Raw genomic sequence first — 15,098 nt, 5'->3', positions numbered from 1 at the left:
GTGGTTCCCAAACGTAGCTGCAAAATGTAGTTTTACTGAGGGATAAAAACGAGAGTTCAGTGTGTTTCGGCGAAGAAATTAAATATTTTTATAAGTGCTTTACTTTTATCATTATTTCGTAGACTGTAATACTGATTACGCACGTTACCAATAGTTATATATACACGTCAAAAAAAGTTTTGCATCACCTTTGTATGTACAGAAAATTGGAATAGAAATCAACATAAACATCATTTCCGCCTTTTTTGTTGCTCATGAAAACCACACATTGCATGTTGTACCACCATACAGCGAGACCTTCAGAGGTGGTGGTCCAGATTGCTGTACACATGTGTACCTCTAATACCCAGTAACATGCCCTCTTGCATTGATGCATGCCTGTATTTGTCGTGGCATACTATCCACATGTTCAGATTGTCTCACTCCTCAACGGCGATTCGGTGTAGATCCCTCACAGTGGCTTGTGGGTCACGTCGTCTATAAACAGCCCTTTTCAATCTATCCCAGGCAGGTTCGATAGGGTTCATCTCTGGCCACTCTAGTCGAGCGATGTCATTATCCTGATGGAAGTCATTCACAAGATGTGCACGATGGGGGCACGAACTGTCGTCCATGAAGACGAATGCCTCGCCAATATGCTGTCGATATGGTTGCACTGTCGGTCGGAGGATGGCATTCACGCATCGTAGAGCCTTTACGGCGCCTTCCATGACCACCAGCGGCGTACGTCGGCCCCACATAATGCCAGCCCGAAACATCAAGGAACCTCCACCATTCTGCACTCTCTGGACAGTGTGTCTAAGGCTTTCAGCCTGACCGGGTTGCCTCCAAACACGTCTCCGACGACTGTCCGATTGAAGGCATATGCGACACTCATCGGTGCAGAGAACGTGATGCCAATCCTGAATGGTCCATCCGGCGTGTTGCCGGGCCCATATGTACCGCGCTGCATGGTGTCGTGTTTGCAAAGATGGACCTCGCCATGGACGTCGAGAGTGAAGTTGCGCATTATGCAACTTATTGCGCAGAGTTTGAGTCATAACACGATATCCTGTGGTTAAACGAAAAGCATTATTCAACATGGTGGCGTTGCTGTCAAGGTTCCCCGAGCCATAATCCGTGGGTAGCCGTCATCCTCTACAGGAGTAGCCCATGGGCGGCCTGAGCGAAGCCTGTCATCGACACTGTATCTCCGCCATGTCAGAACAACGCCGCTTTGGTTCACTCCGAGACGCCAGGACATGTCCCTTGTTGAGAGCCCTCCCTGGACAAAGTAGCAATGCGGACGCGATCGAAACGCCGTATTGACCATCTAGGCATGGTTGAACTACAGACAACACGAGCCCTGTACCTCCTTCCTGGTGGAAAGACTGGAACTGATCGGCTGTCGGACCCCTCCCTCTAATAGGCGCTGGTCCTGCATGGTTGTTTACATCTTTGGGCGGGTTTAGTGACATCTCTGAACAGTCAAAGGGACTGTGTCTGTGATAAAATATCCACAGTCAACGTCTATCTTCAGGAGGTCTGGTAACTGGGGTGAAGAGTACTTTGAAGGACAGTAACAGTTGCAAACATGTATCTCTTTTGTATCGGTTGTGAATGAATAATTGACACTATCTAAGTTCCAACCCTCGTACAATGCGTCTATGGCGTGAAAATTGAGACCTGTACTTCACACATGCTAAAATATCTCATGAAAATGTCTTCTCGGAGTTCCAGCAGTCTAAAGTCTTTCAATTTCTGTCAGTTCAGAAGTAGAGATTCCTGCAATCAAGTGATTTACAACTTATAGGTCTAAGTGTAGTGCACACGTTTTAGCTTGGTTCACTTTAAATGGAGGCGTAGTGTGTGGTTAAAGCAACTGCCGTTAGGCGAAGCAAGTGCCGGCCGGTGTGGCCGAGCGGTTCTAGGCGCTTCAGTCTGGAACCGCGCGACCGCTACGGTCGCAGGTTCGAATCCTGCTTCGGGCTTGGATGTGTGTGATGTCCTCAGGTTATTTAGGTTTAAGTAGTTCTAAGTTCTAGGGGACTGATGACCTCAGATGTTAAGTCCCATAGTGCTCAGAGCCATTTGCATTTGCAGAGGAAGCATGTTTCATGACGAGTGTCTACCCTCACTGTGGATAGTTAGCATTCTTTCCTGAAAAGTAGGTGAAGGTAGCACTAGCGATGCAGCGACATTTAATTCATCATTCTATAAAAATGTTGTTGATTTAAGTGCTATCATTTTTTGTACTGACCTATTAGTTCCTGGTTTAATAAAACACTCACAGAAACTAAATATCACTTCTTTTCGAGCATTTTAAAAATGAAAGTGTTCAAAGGAAATTCCTATTTATTCTAAAGTTGAATTAAGCACTAATATTGATAACACACTAACATTGATAACAGTGGGGCGAGTGTGGAGGATGCGGGGGAGGGGGGGGGGAGTAGTAGCTAATATCTGATTGTACTCGGGAGCAGTGTTCTCAGAAAGGTTGGGGATAAAGAACCTGATTCCGGGAGTTGGAATTAACTGGCGATCTGCGAATTTGTCGTAGGAGAGTCCGACGGCCCATTGCGCCACATATTGTCGAAGAAGTTACTGTTGCCGTGGCTGAGAACGCTGGATGAAACGTGCGATCTTTAAGCAGAGCACGAGCTTTGTCGCGGCAGCTGAACATTCCATGGTCCACCGTTGTTTCGGGTGGCAGAGAGCAATCTCTAGTGCTTTTCTAGGTGGTCGTGTGTGCAGATGGTCGTCACACTGAGCGACGTTTGCAACCTGGAACATGATCGTGGCACGCAGTTAACAAATGTTACCCTCACATTCCAGCAGGACAATGTAATGCACAGTCTATTTAAATGGTTTTTTTGTTATTTCCCCGTGCCCTTACGGATGTTTCCGCCAAGTTTCATTGTCGTACGATCACTCGTTTTTCATAGGGGCACTATCAAGTAGCGAAAGTTTAATGATAACAACCCTGTACTTCGGTTGCTACAGGGCTTTCTTTACTGACATTGGTGTAGTGAGGAGTTTAATACTGTCTCAAGGGTGAAAGTGAGGCTGCCCACTCTTACCTGAGTTGATAGCACAGGACGACATTAAATGTAGTATGGAGAAAAGTAAGTCTGTGGTGGTAACCAAAGGAGAAAGAGAACAATAAGAACAAATTAATATTAAAGGTAGGGAAATTAAAATTGTAGGCAACTTTAAATACTTAGGAAATAAAATAATGCAGAATGCAAGGATGAAGGTAGAAATTAGCAAAAGAGTGTAAGGGAGCAATGAATTTTTCAGTATCTGAGGAGCTTAGAGTGGCGAAAGGAGGTAGTAATGAAATGAGACGTAAGGAAGTGGTGGTGTACAAGATATACTTTACTCCCTTGCTGACATATGCGTCGGAGACCTGGACAATGACGAAAAGAGAGGAGAGTAGTAGCCAAGCCAATGGAATGAAATTCCTAAGAAGTATGTTATTGAGATCGAGAACAGTAAGACTGACAAATGAAGACGTTAAGGAACAAATTGGAGTAGAAAAGTAGAGTTACAGGAATGGGAAGAGTAGGTTGAAATAGTTTGGACATATACAGAGAATGGAAGATGGAAGAATACCAAATCGAATTATGGAGTCCAACTTTGAGCACAAGAGGGCATCAGGAAGGCACAGAGCAAGACGGATTCACTCTATCGAGACTAGTCTAAGAAGAAATGTGGACTAGAACAAAACAATTACACAAGGCTATCAGAAACAGTCGGAAAAACTTGTAAGGATCTTGCAGGGTACACCGAGCTGAGAAATAATTGTGAAGAACAAATTTCGACACGTTGCGCCGTTTCTGACTTAATGAGCACTGAAATTAACCCATCAGGACGTTGCGCGCTCAAATTCAAGCTGCCCGTCAAAGACGGTGTCGCTAAATTTGTGCTTCGTTTGGTTCCCTAAAACTGAATAAGATAGCGATACAAGAATTGGAAATGGAACAGTAGTAAGGATCGTATCCGAGCCAAAGGCTGAGCTGTCTCGTGCGCTATCATCTACGCTGTGAGAAGAACTGACAGTAATTGTATGTGGTGCACAACGGATTGACTGGATAACATCAGTGCTAATTAACTCTGAAGCGGTGCAACGTATCAAAGTTTTTTCTTAAGAATTATGTCTCAGCACAACCGATCCTGTGACACATTTACAAGCTTCTCGGTCTGTTTCTGACCACCCGAAAGAAGACCTGGCCTGATTTTGGATATGGGGATGTTGGAGACAGAGGTAACATCAGGAGTGTCCCAGTAAAGTGTCGTAGGACCGTTGCTATTTTCTATACAAATAAATGATCTAGCAGACAGGGTGGGTAGCAGCCTTCGGTTGTTCGCTAATGATGCTGTGGTGTACCGGAAGATGTCGAAGATAAGTGACTGTAGGTTGATACAAGATGACCCAGACAAAATTTCTGGTTTTAATGATGAATGGCAGCTGGCTCTTAATTTAGAAGAATACAAGTTAATGCGGATGAGTAGGACAAATAAACCCGTAATGTTCGGATACAGCATTAGTAGTGTCCTGCTAGACACAATTATGTCCTTTAAATATCTGGGTGTATCATTGCGAAGCGATATGAAAAGGAACGAGCATGTGAGGATTGTGGTAGGAAAGGCGAATAGTCGATTTCGATCTATTGGGAAAATTTTAGGAAAGTGAAGTTCGTCTGTAAAGGAGCCGCGTATAGGACGCTAGTGCAATCTATTCTCGAGTATTACTTGAGTGACTGGGATCTGCACCAGGTCAGGCATCGAGGCAATTCAGAGGCGATTTGTTACTAGTAGGTTCGATCAGCATGCAAGTGTCACGGATATCCTTCGGGAGTTCAAGTGGAAGGAAGAAGACATTCATTTCGGAGAACACTACTGAGAAAATTTAGAGAACGGGTATTTGAATCTGGCTGCAGAACGAACCTACTGCCGCCAACATACTTCTCGCCTAGGACCACAAAGATACACTACTGGCCATTAAAATCGCTACACAAACAAGAAATGCAGATGATAAACGGGTATTCATTGGACAAAGATATTATACTAGAACTGACATGTGATTACATTTTCACGCAATTTGGGTCCACAGATGCTGAGAAATCGGTACCCAGAACAACCACCTCTGGCCGTAATAACGGCCTTGATACGCCTGGGCATTGAGTCAAACAGAACTTCGATGGCGTGTACAGGTACAGCTGCCGATGCAGCTTCAACACGATACCACAGTTCGTCAAGAGTAGTGACTGGCGTATTGTGACGAGCCAGTTGCTCGGCCACCATTGACAAGGCGCTTTCAGTTGGTGAGAGATTTGGAGAATGTGCTGGCCAGGGCAGCAGTAGAACAATTTCTGTATCCAGAAAGGCCCGTACAGGACATGCAACATGCGGTCGTGCATTATCCTGCTGAAATTTAGTGTATCGCAGGGATCGAATGAAGAGTAGAGCCACGGGTCGTAACACATCTGAAATGTAACGTCCACTGTTCAAAGTGCCGCCGATGCGAACAAGAGGTGACCGAGACGTGTAACCAATGGCACCCCATACCATCACGCCGGGTGATACGTCAGTATGGCGATGACGAATACACGCTTCCAATGTGCGTCCACCGCTAAATCACCAAACACGGATGCGACCATTATGGTGCTGTAAACAGAACCTGGATTTATCCGAAAAAATGACGTTTTGCCATTCGTGCACCCAGGTTCGTCGTTGAGTACACCATCGCAGGCGCTCCTGTCTGTGATGCAGCGTCAAGTGTAACCGCAGCCATGGACTCCGAGCTGATAGTCCATGCTGCTGCAAACGTCGTCGAACTGTTCGTGCAGATGGTTGTTGTCTTGCAAACGTCCCCATCTGTTGATTCAGGGATCGAGACGTGGGTGCACGATCCGTTAGAGCCATGGGGATAAGATGTCTGTCATCTCGACTGCTAGTGATACGAGGCCGTTGGGATCCAGCACGGCGTTCCGTATTATCCTCCTGAACCCACCGATTCCATATTCTGCTAACAGTCATTGGATCTCGACCAACGCGAGCAGCAATTTCACGATTCGATAAACTGCAATCGCGGTAGGCTACAATCCGACCTTTATCAAAGTCTCCTCCTTACACGAGACATCACAACTCGTTTCAGCAGGCAACGCCGATCAACTGCTGTTTGTGTATGAGAAATCGGTTGGAAACTTTCCTCATGTCAGCACGTTGTAGGTGTCGCCTCCGGCGCCAAAGTTGTGTGAATGCTCTGAAAAGCTAATCATTTGCATATCATAACATCTTCTGCCTGGCTGTTAAATTTCGCATCTCTAGCACGTCATCTACGTGGTGTAGCAATTTTAATGGCCAGTAGTGTAAGATACGAAAAATTAGGGTTCGTATGGGATTGGGGAGAAGAGGAGTTTGTGGCACAACTTGACTAGAAGAAGGGATCGGTTGGTAGGACATGTTCTGAGGCATAAAGGGATCGCAAATTTAGTATTGGAGGGCAGTGTGGAGGGTAAAAATCGTTGAGGGAGACCAAGAGATGAATACACTAAGCAGATTCAGAAGGATGTAGGCTGCAGTAGGTACTGGGAGATGAAGAAGCTTGCACAGGAAAGAGTAGCGTGGAGAGCTGCATCAAACCAGTCTCAGGACTGAAGACCACAACAACAACAACAACAACAACATGGAAACATATAGACATAAAAAGGGGGATAGATCTGATGTCAACAATTACCGTCCAATCTCCCTTCTAACAGCTTTATCCAAAATTTTTGAGAAAGTAATGTATTCAAGAGTAGCTTCACATATCTGTAAAAATGAAGTACTAACAAAATGTCAGTTTGGTTTCCAGAAAGGTTTTTCAACAGAAAATGCCATATATGCCTTCACCAATCAAATTTTGAATGATCTGAATAACCGAACACCACCCATTGGAATTTTTTGTGATCTCTCAAAGGCTTTTGATTGTGTAAATCATGAAATTCTGCTAGACAAGCTCAAATATTGTGGCATGAGTGGGATAGTGCACAAATGGTTCAATTCGTACCTAACTGGACGAGTGCAGAAAGTTGAAATAAGCAGTTCTCATAATACGCTAAGATCAGCACATTCCTCAAACTGGGGAACTATCAAGAATGGGGTTCCACAAGGGTCAGTCTTGGGTCCTTTGTTGTTCTTAATATATATTAATGACTTGCCATTCTATATTCATAAAGAGGCAAAGTTAATTCTCTTAGCTGATGATACAAGTATAGTATGAAATTTGTTATTAACAACCAAATCCAATTCAAAAGTAATAGCAGTGTGCATAACTACAATACTAGGAGAAAGGATGATCTTCACTATTCAGGATTAAATCTAACTTTGGCTCAGAAAGGGGTGAATTATACTGCCACTAAAGTCTTTGGTCACTTACCAAATAGTATCAAAAGTCTAGCAGATAACCAACAAGTATTTAAGAAGAAATTAAAATAATTTCTGAATGACAACTCCTTTTACTCCATAGATAAATTTTTAGATATAAATTAAGAAAAAAATTATAAAAAAATAAAAATAAAAAAAACACAAAAAATAAAAAATTTGTTATATTAACTTAAGTATGTTGTTAAATTAACTTAATTACGTCATGTATTGGAAAATTTGACTCGTTCCACATCACTACGAAATATCGTATTCATGATCCATGGAACTAGTATTAATCTAATCTAATCTAATCTAACAGTCGTTTTTCCCTCGTTCTGTCTGCGAGAGGAACAGGAAAGAAAACGTACGGTGGCTTGCGGAGTGTGTAGATGGAGATGTAGACGCAGAGAAACAAAGACGGCGATGACGAGGAGTGCAGCAGTGCACAGAATTTATGCAGGTCCTCCTATAAACGTTTCCACTTATATTAGTGGAGCAGTACGTCACGTAACTTGTCTCTCTCGCCGCACATAGTCGACGGTGCGTGGATTCCGGCTGCAGACAGGAATCTGCCTTCGCTCGACACCACGGAAGCTCCGAGGCCTAGGTGCAAGCTTCTGCTTTGCAAGGCTTCTTAGAGTTTAGTGGTAAGTACTGGCACTGGAACTATCTTGCTGTAGGTGCAGAGTGGATTACTGTTCCGTTACTGGCGCCAGTTTCCAGGGACAGCAGGTGCTGTTGCACCCCGCGGCGGCCGGGCCTCCCGGAGCGCAGGCGGCGTCTGACTGGAGCCATTGTGTCGCCAGCTCACTGTCAGGTCTCAACGGGAGCGGCCGGAAGCGGTCGCGGGCGTCCGCTCTCTTCACCTGAGCCGCCTCCCAGAATTCCACACCCACTCCTGTACTTCGTAAAGCCCGATTCTCATAAACGACTTTCCGCTCAAAAGCGACTACACGCTGTGGGACCGCTTCACGTTCTTGTGTGTAGATCCCTCAACAACTACTCTCTGAGTAGTTCAGTGGCGTCCGTGATCATTTGACAGTGCCGAGTGTTGATATTTGAAATCTTGACTATGCTGCGAACTGTGCGCGTGCAGGAACAGCCTACTGTGGCCTCGTCTGATAAATAGATCACCTGTCTCTTCCATACCGTCTCCAATTTCGTTTCTGTCAGGTCATCAGGTAAGTCCTCGCCGTCATAGAGGCCTGTAGTGTATCCTTTCTGTTTATCCGTTCTCTTCTCTGTGTTTGACAGCTGAATTCCTCTTGCACCCTTGATGTTGACGCTTTTAATTTAACAGAAGACTTTTTTCCTTAATTTTTCATATGCTGACACTGTCCTTTTGATGACCAGTTCCTTTTCAATTTCTTCACGTTTATCATACTACCACTGTGTCTTAGCTTCCAAGCATTTCCTAATCCATTCGTTTCTATGTTTCATATCGGTATCTAGTCAAATAAGTGACTTCTATCGCCGTTGCCTTGTCTTTTCCTGACCATTGTTTTACTTACTTCGTTCGCCGAACAACTGAAATATTTGTTCTGTTACAGAAGCTTTCTTGTACTTTTATTTGTCTGTGCAATTTCTGCGATAGCCCTTTTTAGAAATGCTCATTTCTCTTGAACTGAACGGCTTACGGCGGTATTCGCTATCGCACTCTCTACAACCTTACAGAACTTCAAAAACACATCGTCAATCTTCAGTAGCTCAGTACCTTACTTCTTTCATGTAGACCATTCCTTGATCTTCAGCCTACTCTTTACAATTCATAAATTATGATCTAATCTAAGTCTGCTTCTGAGTATGCTTTAGAATCCATTACATGATTTCAGCTAGCCTATGTGGCCGAGCGGTTCTAGGAGCTTCAGTCTGGAACCGTGCGACCGCTACGGTCGCAGGTTCGAATCCTGCCTCGGGCATGGATGTGTGTGATGTCCTTAGGTTAGTTAGGTTTAAGTAGTTCTAAGCTCTAAGGGACTGATTACCTCGGATGTTAAGTCCCATAGTGCTCAGAGCCATTACCTGATTTCATAATCTCTGTCTCACAATGGGTAATCAAGTTGGAATCTTCCCCCCTCTCTATATCTCCACCTCTTGTGATTTATGAGCAGTGTGTTCTCTGTTATTAAGTAAAATTTAGTGCAGATCTGAATTATCCTTTCTCCTCCGCATCCACATCTACATCTAGATACGTAATCCTCGAGCCACAGTCCGACGCGTTACGGACCGTACCCTGTACCAATGCTAATTATTTCCTTTCCTGTTCCACTGGCGAACAGAGAAAAACGACTGTCCGTATGCCTCAGTATGAGGCCTAAAAACTCTTCTTTCATCTTCGTGGTCATTACGTGAAATGCACATTGGCTCCAGAAGTATCGTTTAGGAGTCAGCATCAAGTGATCGTTCTCTAAATTTTCTCAATAGATTTCCCAGAAAAGAACGTCTCCTTGCCTGTAGGAATTTCCATTTGAGTTCACACAGCAGCTCAGCGATACTTGCGTGTTGTTCGAACCAACTGGTAACAAGTCTAGCAGCTCGCCTCTGAATAACTTCGATGTGTTGCTTTAATCACTTCTGATGGGAATCCCAGACACTCGATCGGTACTGAAGAAAGGGTCGCATTAGAGCCAGGTGCCATTCGTCACATAAGCTAGAAATTTTATCTAAGTCGTCCTGTGTTCTCTTACAGTCACTCGATGATGATGCTTTCCCGTGTTCCACAGCATCACCAGTAAACACTTCTTTTCTACTACCGAGCCCATATATCCCTAACTCTGTTTTCTATTCCATCTATTGCAGCGTTCCAGTTCCCCAAGGTTATGAGATTTTTACCTCTTTTTCTATACTGAATGGTGACCTCATATACTTTCTCTATCTCTTCATCTTGTAGTTGTGACCTGAGAAATAGTTGTCGGCGTTCGTTTGCCGTCGATTCCGAAGAGAATATTCGTATCACTGAATTGGTCACAGTAACTGATTCTCTGTCCTACCTTCTCATTAATGACGAATCCTACTCCTATTATACTAATTTATGCTGCTTTCGAGGGTAAAGTACCAGTTATGCGACCTACTTACAGGGTTATAAACTTTTCTAAATCTGCGTAGAAGGAAGTGCGGAAAGGTAATTTTACAGCTTTAGTAGTTCTTCCATGGGCGCAGAATATCATGCACGTGGTGGAAACATTTTTGTGCTATTTCTTTTTCTCTAAATATTGGGCTGATTATTTTTAAACAAGGTTTGATTTTTGGGAAGTCTCGAGGGTCAAAGGGAACAAATTAAAGGCAATGTAAATGGCGTTTCGGAGACGAATTTGTGAAGTAACAAGAAAAGACAAAATAATAGATGAAGTGCTTTGAGAACAGTTAGGGTGAAACATCCCCTTAGAAAAAAATTATGAATGACTGTGCTGGAAAACCTCTTACGTTATTTGATTTTCAAACAGCTGAGCAAAACTGAACATACTCAGACATTTCTTGAGAGGTCACTATAAGCGGACGATCTGGACGTGTGTCCGCCAGAAAAAGGAAATTTTGTAAATATATTTTTAAACATTATTAAGGTAAATACATTGTTTGTTCTCTATCAAAATCTTTCATTTGCTAACCATGCCTATCAGTAGTTAGTGCCTTCAGTAGTTAGAATCTTTTATTTAGCTGGCAGAGTTGGCGCTCGCTGTATTGCAGTAGTTCGAGTAACGAAGATTTTTGTGAGGTAAGTGACTCATGAAAGGTATAGGTTATTGTTAGTCAGGGCCATTCTTTTGTAGGGATTATTGAAAGTCAGATCGCGTTGCGCTAAAAATATTGTGTGTCAGTTTAGTGTCGATCAGAATAAGTAAAGAGAGAAATGTCTGAGTACATTCGGTTTTGCTCAGCTGTTTGAAAATGAAATAACGTAAGAGGTTTATCAGCACAGTAACTCATTAATTTTTCTAAGGGAATGTTTCAAGGGGTTACCAAGGATATTGTACATAAAATTGAATCTTGAAAGGATGCCAGAGGAAAGATGGCCTTTTAAGGTATATCACTGGAGACCTCGATGAAATAGAAAAAGAGGAAGACCCTGTTGCATTGGAACGATGGAGAGAGGTGTGCGATGCAGGACAGAGCCATGCTAGAAGAGGACTGGGATGACAGAACGAGATGGAAACTCGGATGTGAGAGATGCCGCATGGTGTAGAAAATCCGCAGAAAGAAGAGAGAGAAGGTTTCATGTTGTGTGTCCTGCAATCTGAAATTGATGAAAAGGGTTCCGCTACTGAGAAAGGCAAAAAATGGGTCTGAGCACTATCGGACTTAACTTCTGAGGTCATCAGTCCCCTAGAACTTAGAACTACTTAAACTTAACTAACCTAAGGACATCACACACATCCATGCCCGAGGAAGGATTTGAAGCTGTGACCGTAGCGGTCGCGCGGTTCCAGACTGTAGCGCCTAGAACCGCTCGGCCACCCTGGCCAGCCGCAGAAGTGCAGCAACACGACATGGCATGGACTTGACTAATGTCGAAGTAGTGCTGGAGGGAACTGACACCATGAACCCTGCACGGCTGTCCATAAATCCGTAAGAGCACGAGCGGGTGGGGATCTCTTCTGAAGAGCACGATGCAAGGCGTTCCGGATATGCTCAATAATATTCATGTCTGGAGAGTGTGGTCGCCAGTGGAAGTGTTTAAACTCAGAAGAGTATTCCTAGATCCACTCTGTAGCAATTCTGGATTTGTGGGATGTCGCATTGACCTGCTGGTATTGCCCAAGTCCATCGGAATGGACATGAACTGATGCAAGTGATCCGAAAAGATTCTTACGTACGCGTCACCTCTCAGAGTCGTATCTAGACTCGACTCTAGACTATCACTCCAACTGCACACGCACCACAAAATTATTGAGGCTCCACCAGCTTGAACAGTTCCCTGCTGACATGCAGGGTCCATGGATTCATGAGGTTGAATCCATACACGTACACGTCCATCCGCTCGATGGACAATGAAACGAGACTCGTACGACGAGGCAACATGTTTCCAGTGATCGACTCCGAAAGCCCATTCCGGTGATGTTTCGTTGAATGGATCGCTCGCTGACATTTGTTGGTGGCACAACATTGAAATTTGCAGCAATTTGCGGAAGGGTTGCACTTCTGTCACCCTGAATGATTGCCTTCAGTCGTCGTTGGCTCCATTCTTGCAGGATCTTTTTCCGGCCGCAGTGATGTCAGAGGTTTGAGGTTTTACCGGGTTCCTGATAGTCACGGTATACTCGTGAAATGGTCGTACAGATCCAGACTGTAGCGCCTAGAACCGCTCGGTCGCTCGGGCCGGCTATTGACAAAGGTTAAGAAACGCTGGTGTAGAACACCTCGTTTGATTGAACCAACGCGTGAGGCTCGAACCCGTCGTCGTGGCTAGCAGCCGCGTGTGGGTGGTCGTGAGACGGGCGGTGACCCGGCTTTCCTCGGAGCCTGCGGTCAGGGAGAAGGCGGCGGCGCTCACAAAAGGAGAGCGGTATTGCCGTGGCGGCCGCGGGGGGCGGGGCGCGCGAATAACCCGGCCGGGACCTGGTGACTCTGCTGCAGGCCGCACCGCAGACAAGACTTTCCGCTCGGGCGTGCGGAAACGGCGGGCCCGGAAAAAGCAGGCGCCATTACGCAACGGGAGCAGCGCGGGCCAACGGCCACATAACTTTTGGGGGCCGCTTTCTGCACTCAACCGCAGCGGCACCGCAGGCTGGCCGCAGGCGTTGGGCAACGCCGGTACGCCACGGCACGCGCCACTGCATGCGGAGCACGCCGGCGCTTCTTCAGGAAGGGCCTCGCCGGTTCCTATTTGGACTATAGCGTGCGTCGCCGTCTTCAGCCTCTAAGCGAGACGTTTCCATAACTCACTGTCTCTCTTCGGTGGCATTCCCTCGAGGACTCATATGAAAATACAGGACTTTTTTTAATTTCTGGGTCGTCAGTCTTCTGACGTATTTGAACCGGCCTGCCAAGAGGGCCTCCCTTGTGCCAACCTTTTCTTCTCACAAGGAACACTCCCCACCGCACTGCCTTCAGATTTAGTGGTAAGATGAACCAGTGGATAGCTCATCAAAAACTGAACACAGATCATCCGTGAAAACATGAAGAAGGATCAAAACGGAAACAGTGAACGGTCTAAAGTTATGGTCTTTCTCGTACACTGTAATATTTCTGGCTTAGACAGACATCATATTAGGCTCCAGGAAGCTGTTGCCTGAGCAGTGGAGATGCAAGAAGTATGTTGTTGTTGTTGTGGCCATCAGTCCTGAGACTGGTTTGATGCAGCTCTCCATGCTACTCTATCCTGTGCAAGCTTCTTCATCTCCCAGTACCTACTGCAACCTACATCCTTCTGACTCTGCTTGGTGTATTCATCTATTGGTCTCCGTCTACGATTTTTACCCTCCACGCTGCCCTCCAATACTAAACTGGTGATCCCTTGATGCCTCAGAACATGTCCTACCATCCGATCCCTTCTTCTAGTCAAGTTGTGCCACAGACTTCTCTTCTCCCCAATCCTATTCAATACTTCCTCATTAGTTATGTGATCTACCCATCTAATCTTCAGCATTCTCCTGTAGCACCACATTTCGCAAGCTTCTATTCTCTTCTTGTCCAAACTATTTATCGTCCAAGATTCACTTCCATACATGGCTACACTCCATACAAATACTTTCAGAAACGACTTCCTGACGCTTAAACCTATACTCGATGTTAACAAATTTGTGTTCTTCAGAAATGCTTTCCTTGCCAATGCCAGTCTACATTTGATATCTTCTCTACTCCGACCATCATCAGTTATTTTGCTTCCCAAATAGCAAAACTCATTTACTACTTTAAGTGTCTCATTTCTTAATCTAATTCCCTCAGCATCACCCGACTTAATTCGACTATATTCCATTATTCTCGTTTTTCTTTTGTTGATGTTCATCTTATATCCTCCTTTCAAGACACTATCCATTCCGTTCAACTGCTCTTCCAAGTCCTTTGCTGTCTCTGGCATAATTACAATGTCATCGGCGAACCTCAAAGTTTTTATTTCTTCTCCATGGATTTTAATACCTACTCCAAATTTTTCTTTTGTTTCCTTCACTGCTTGCTCAATATAGAGATTGAATAACATCGGGGAGAGGCTACAACCCTGTCTCAGTACCTTCCCAACCACTGCTTCCCTTTCATGTCCCTCGACTGCAAGAAGTACATAGACGAAATGTGGTGTGAGGACCTGTAACAGACGTTAGATTCGTACCATTCCCGTGAGAAAGACCGCCTGTATAATGCTACTGCTCTGTGATTGCCTACTGTGTTCGGAGCTAGGGCTTCAAAACGTTGAAGTACAGTTATTATAATTAGTTACACTACTCATTGAAATGACTTCACCTTTTAATATAAATACCTCTCAACATGTGATTATCAATCAGTCATTTTAGAATTATTAAAAAAATTTAAACCAAAAACAAAAGACTGACGAAATTGCGGACGAAGCACTTCGGAAGTGTTCGGGTCACGCCTTTTCTGGTATGGCGCGCGAAGTGTTTCGGGCTGTTCGTCACTCTGGATTAGGCAGTCGAGAAGAACAGACATGTTGTCTGTCGTAGGATGTGTTTCCAATTTTTATTTAAGTTCCTGTTCGTCTCTCTGGATTAGGCAGTCGAGGAGAACAGACATGTTGTCTGTCGTAGCCGCGCGGGATTAGC

The sequence above is a fragment of the Schistocerca piceifrons genome, chromosome 3 (assembly GCF_021461385.2).
Source record: "Schistocerca piceifrons isolate TAMUIC-IGC-003096 chromosome 3, iqSchPice1.1, whole genome shotgun sequence".
NCBI classification, from domain to species: domain Eukaryota; kingdom Metazoa; phylum Arthropoda; class Insecta; order Orthoptera; family Acrididae; genus Schistocerca; species Schistocerca piceifrons.
This window is presented reverse-complemented; position numbering follows the sequence as displayed.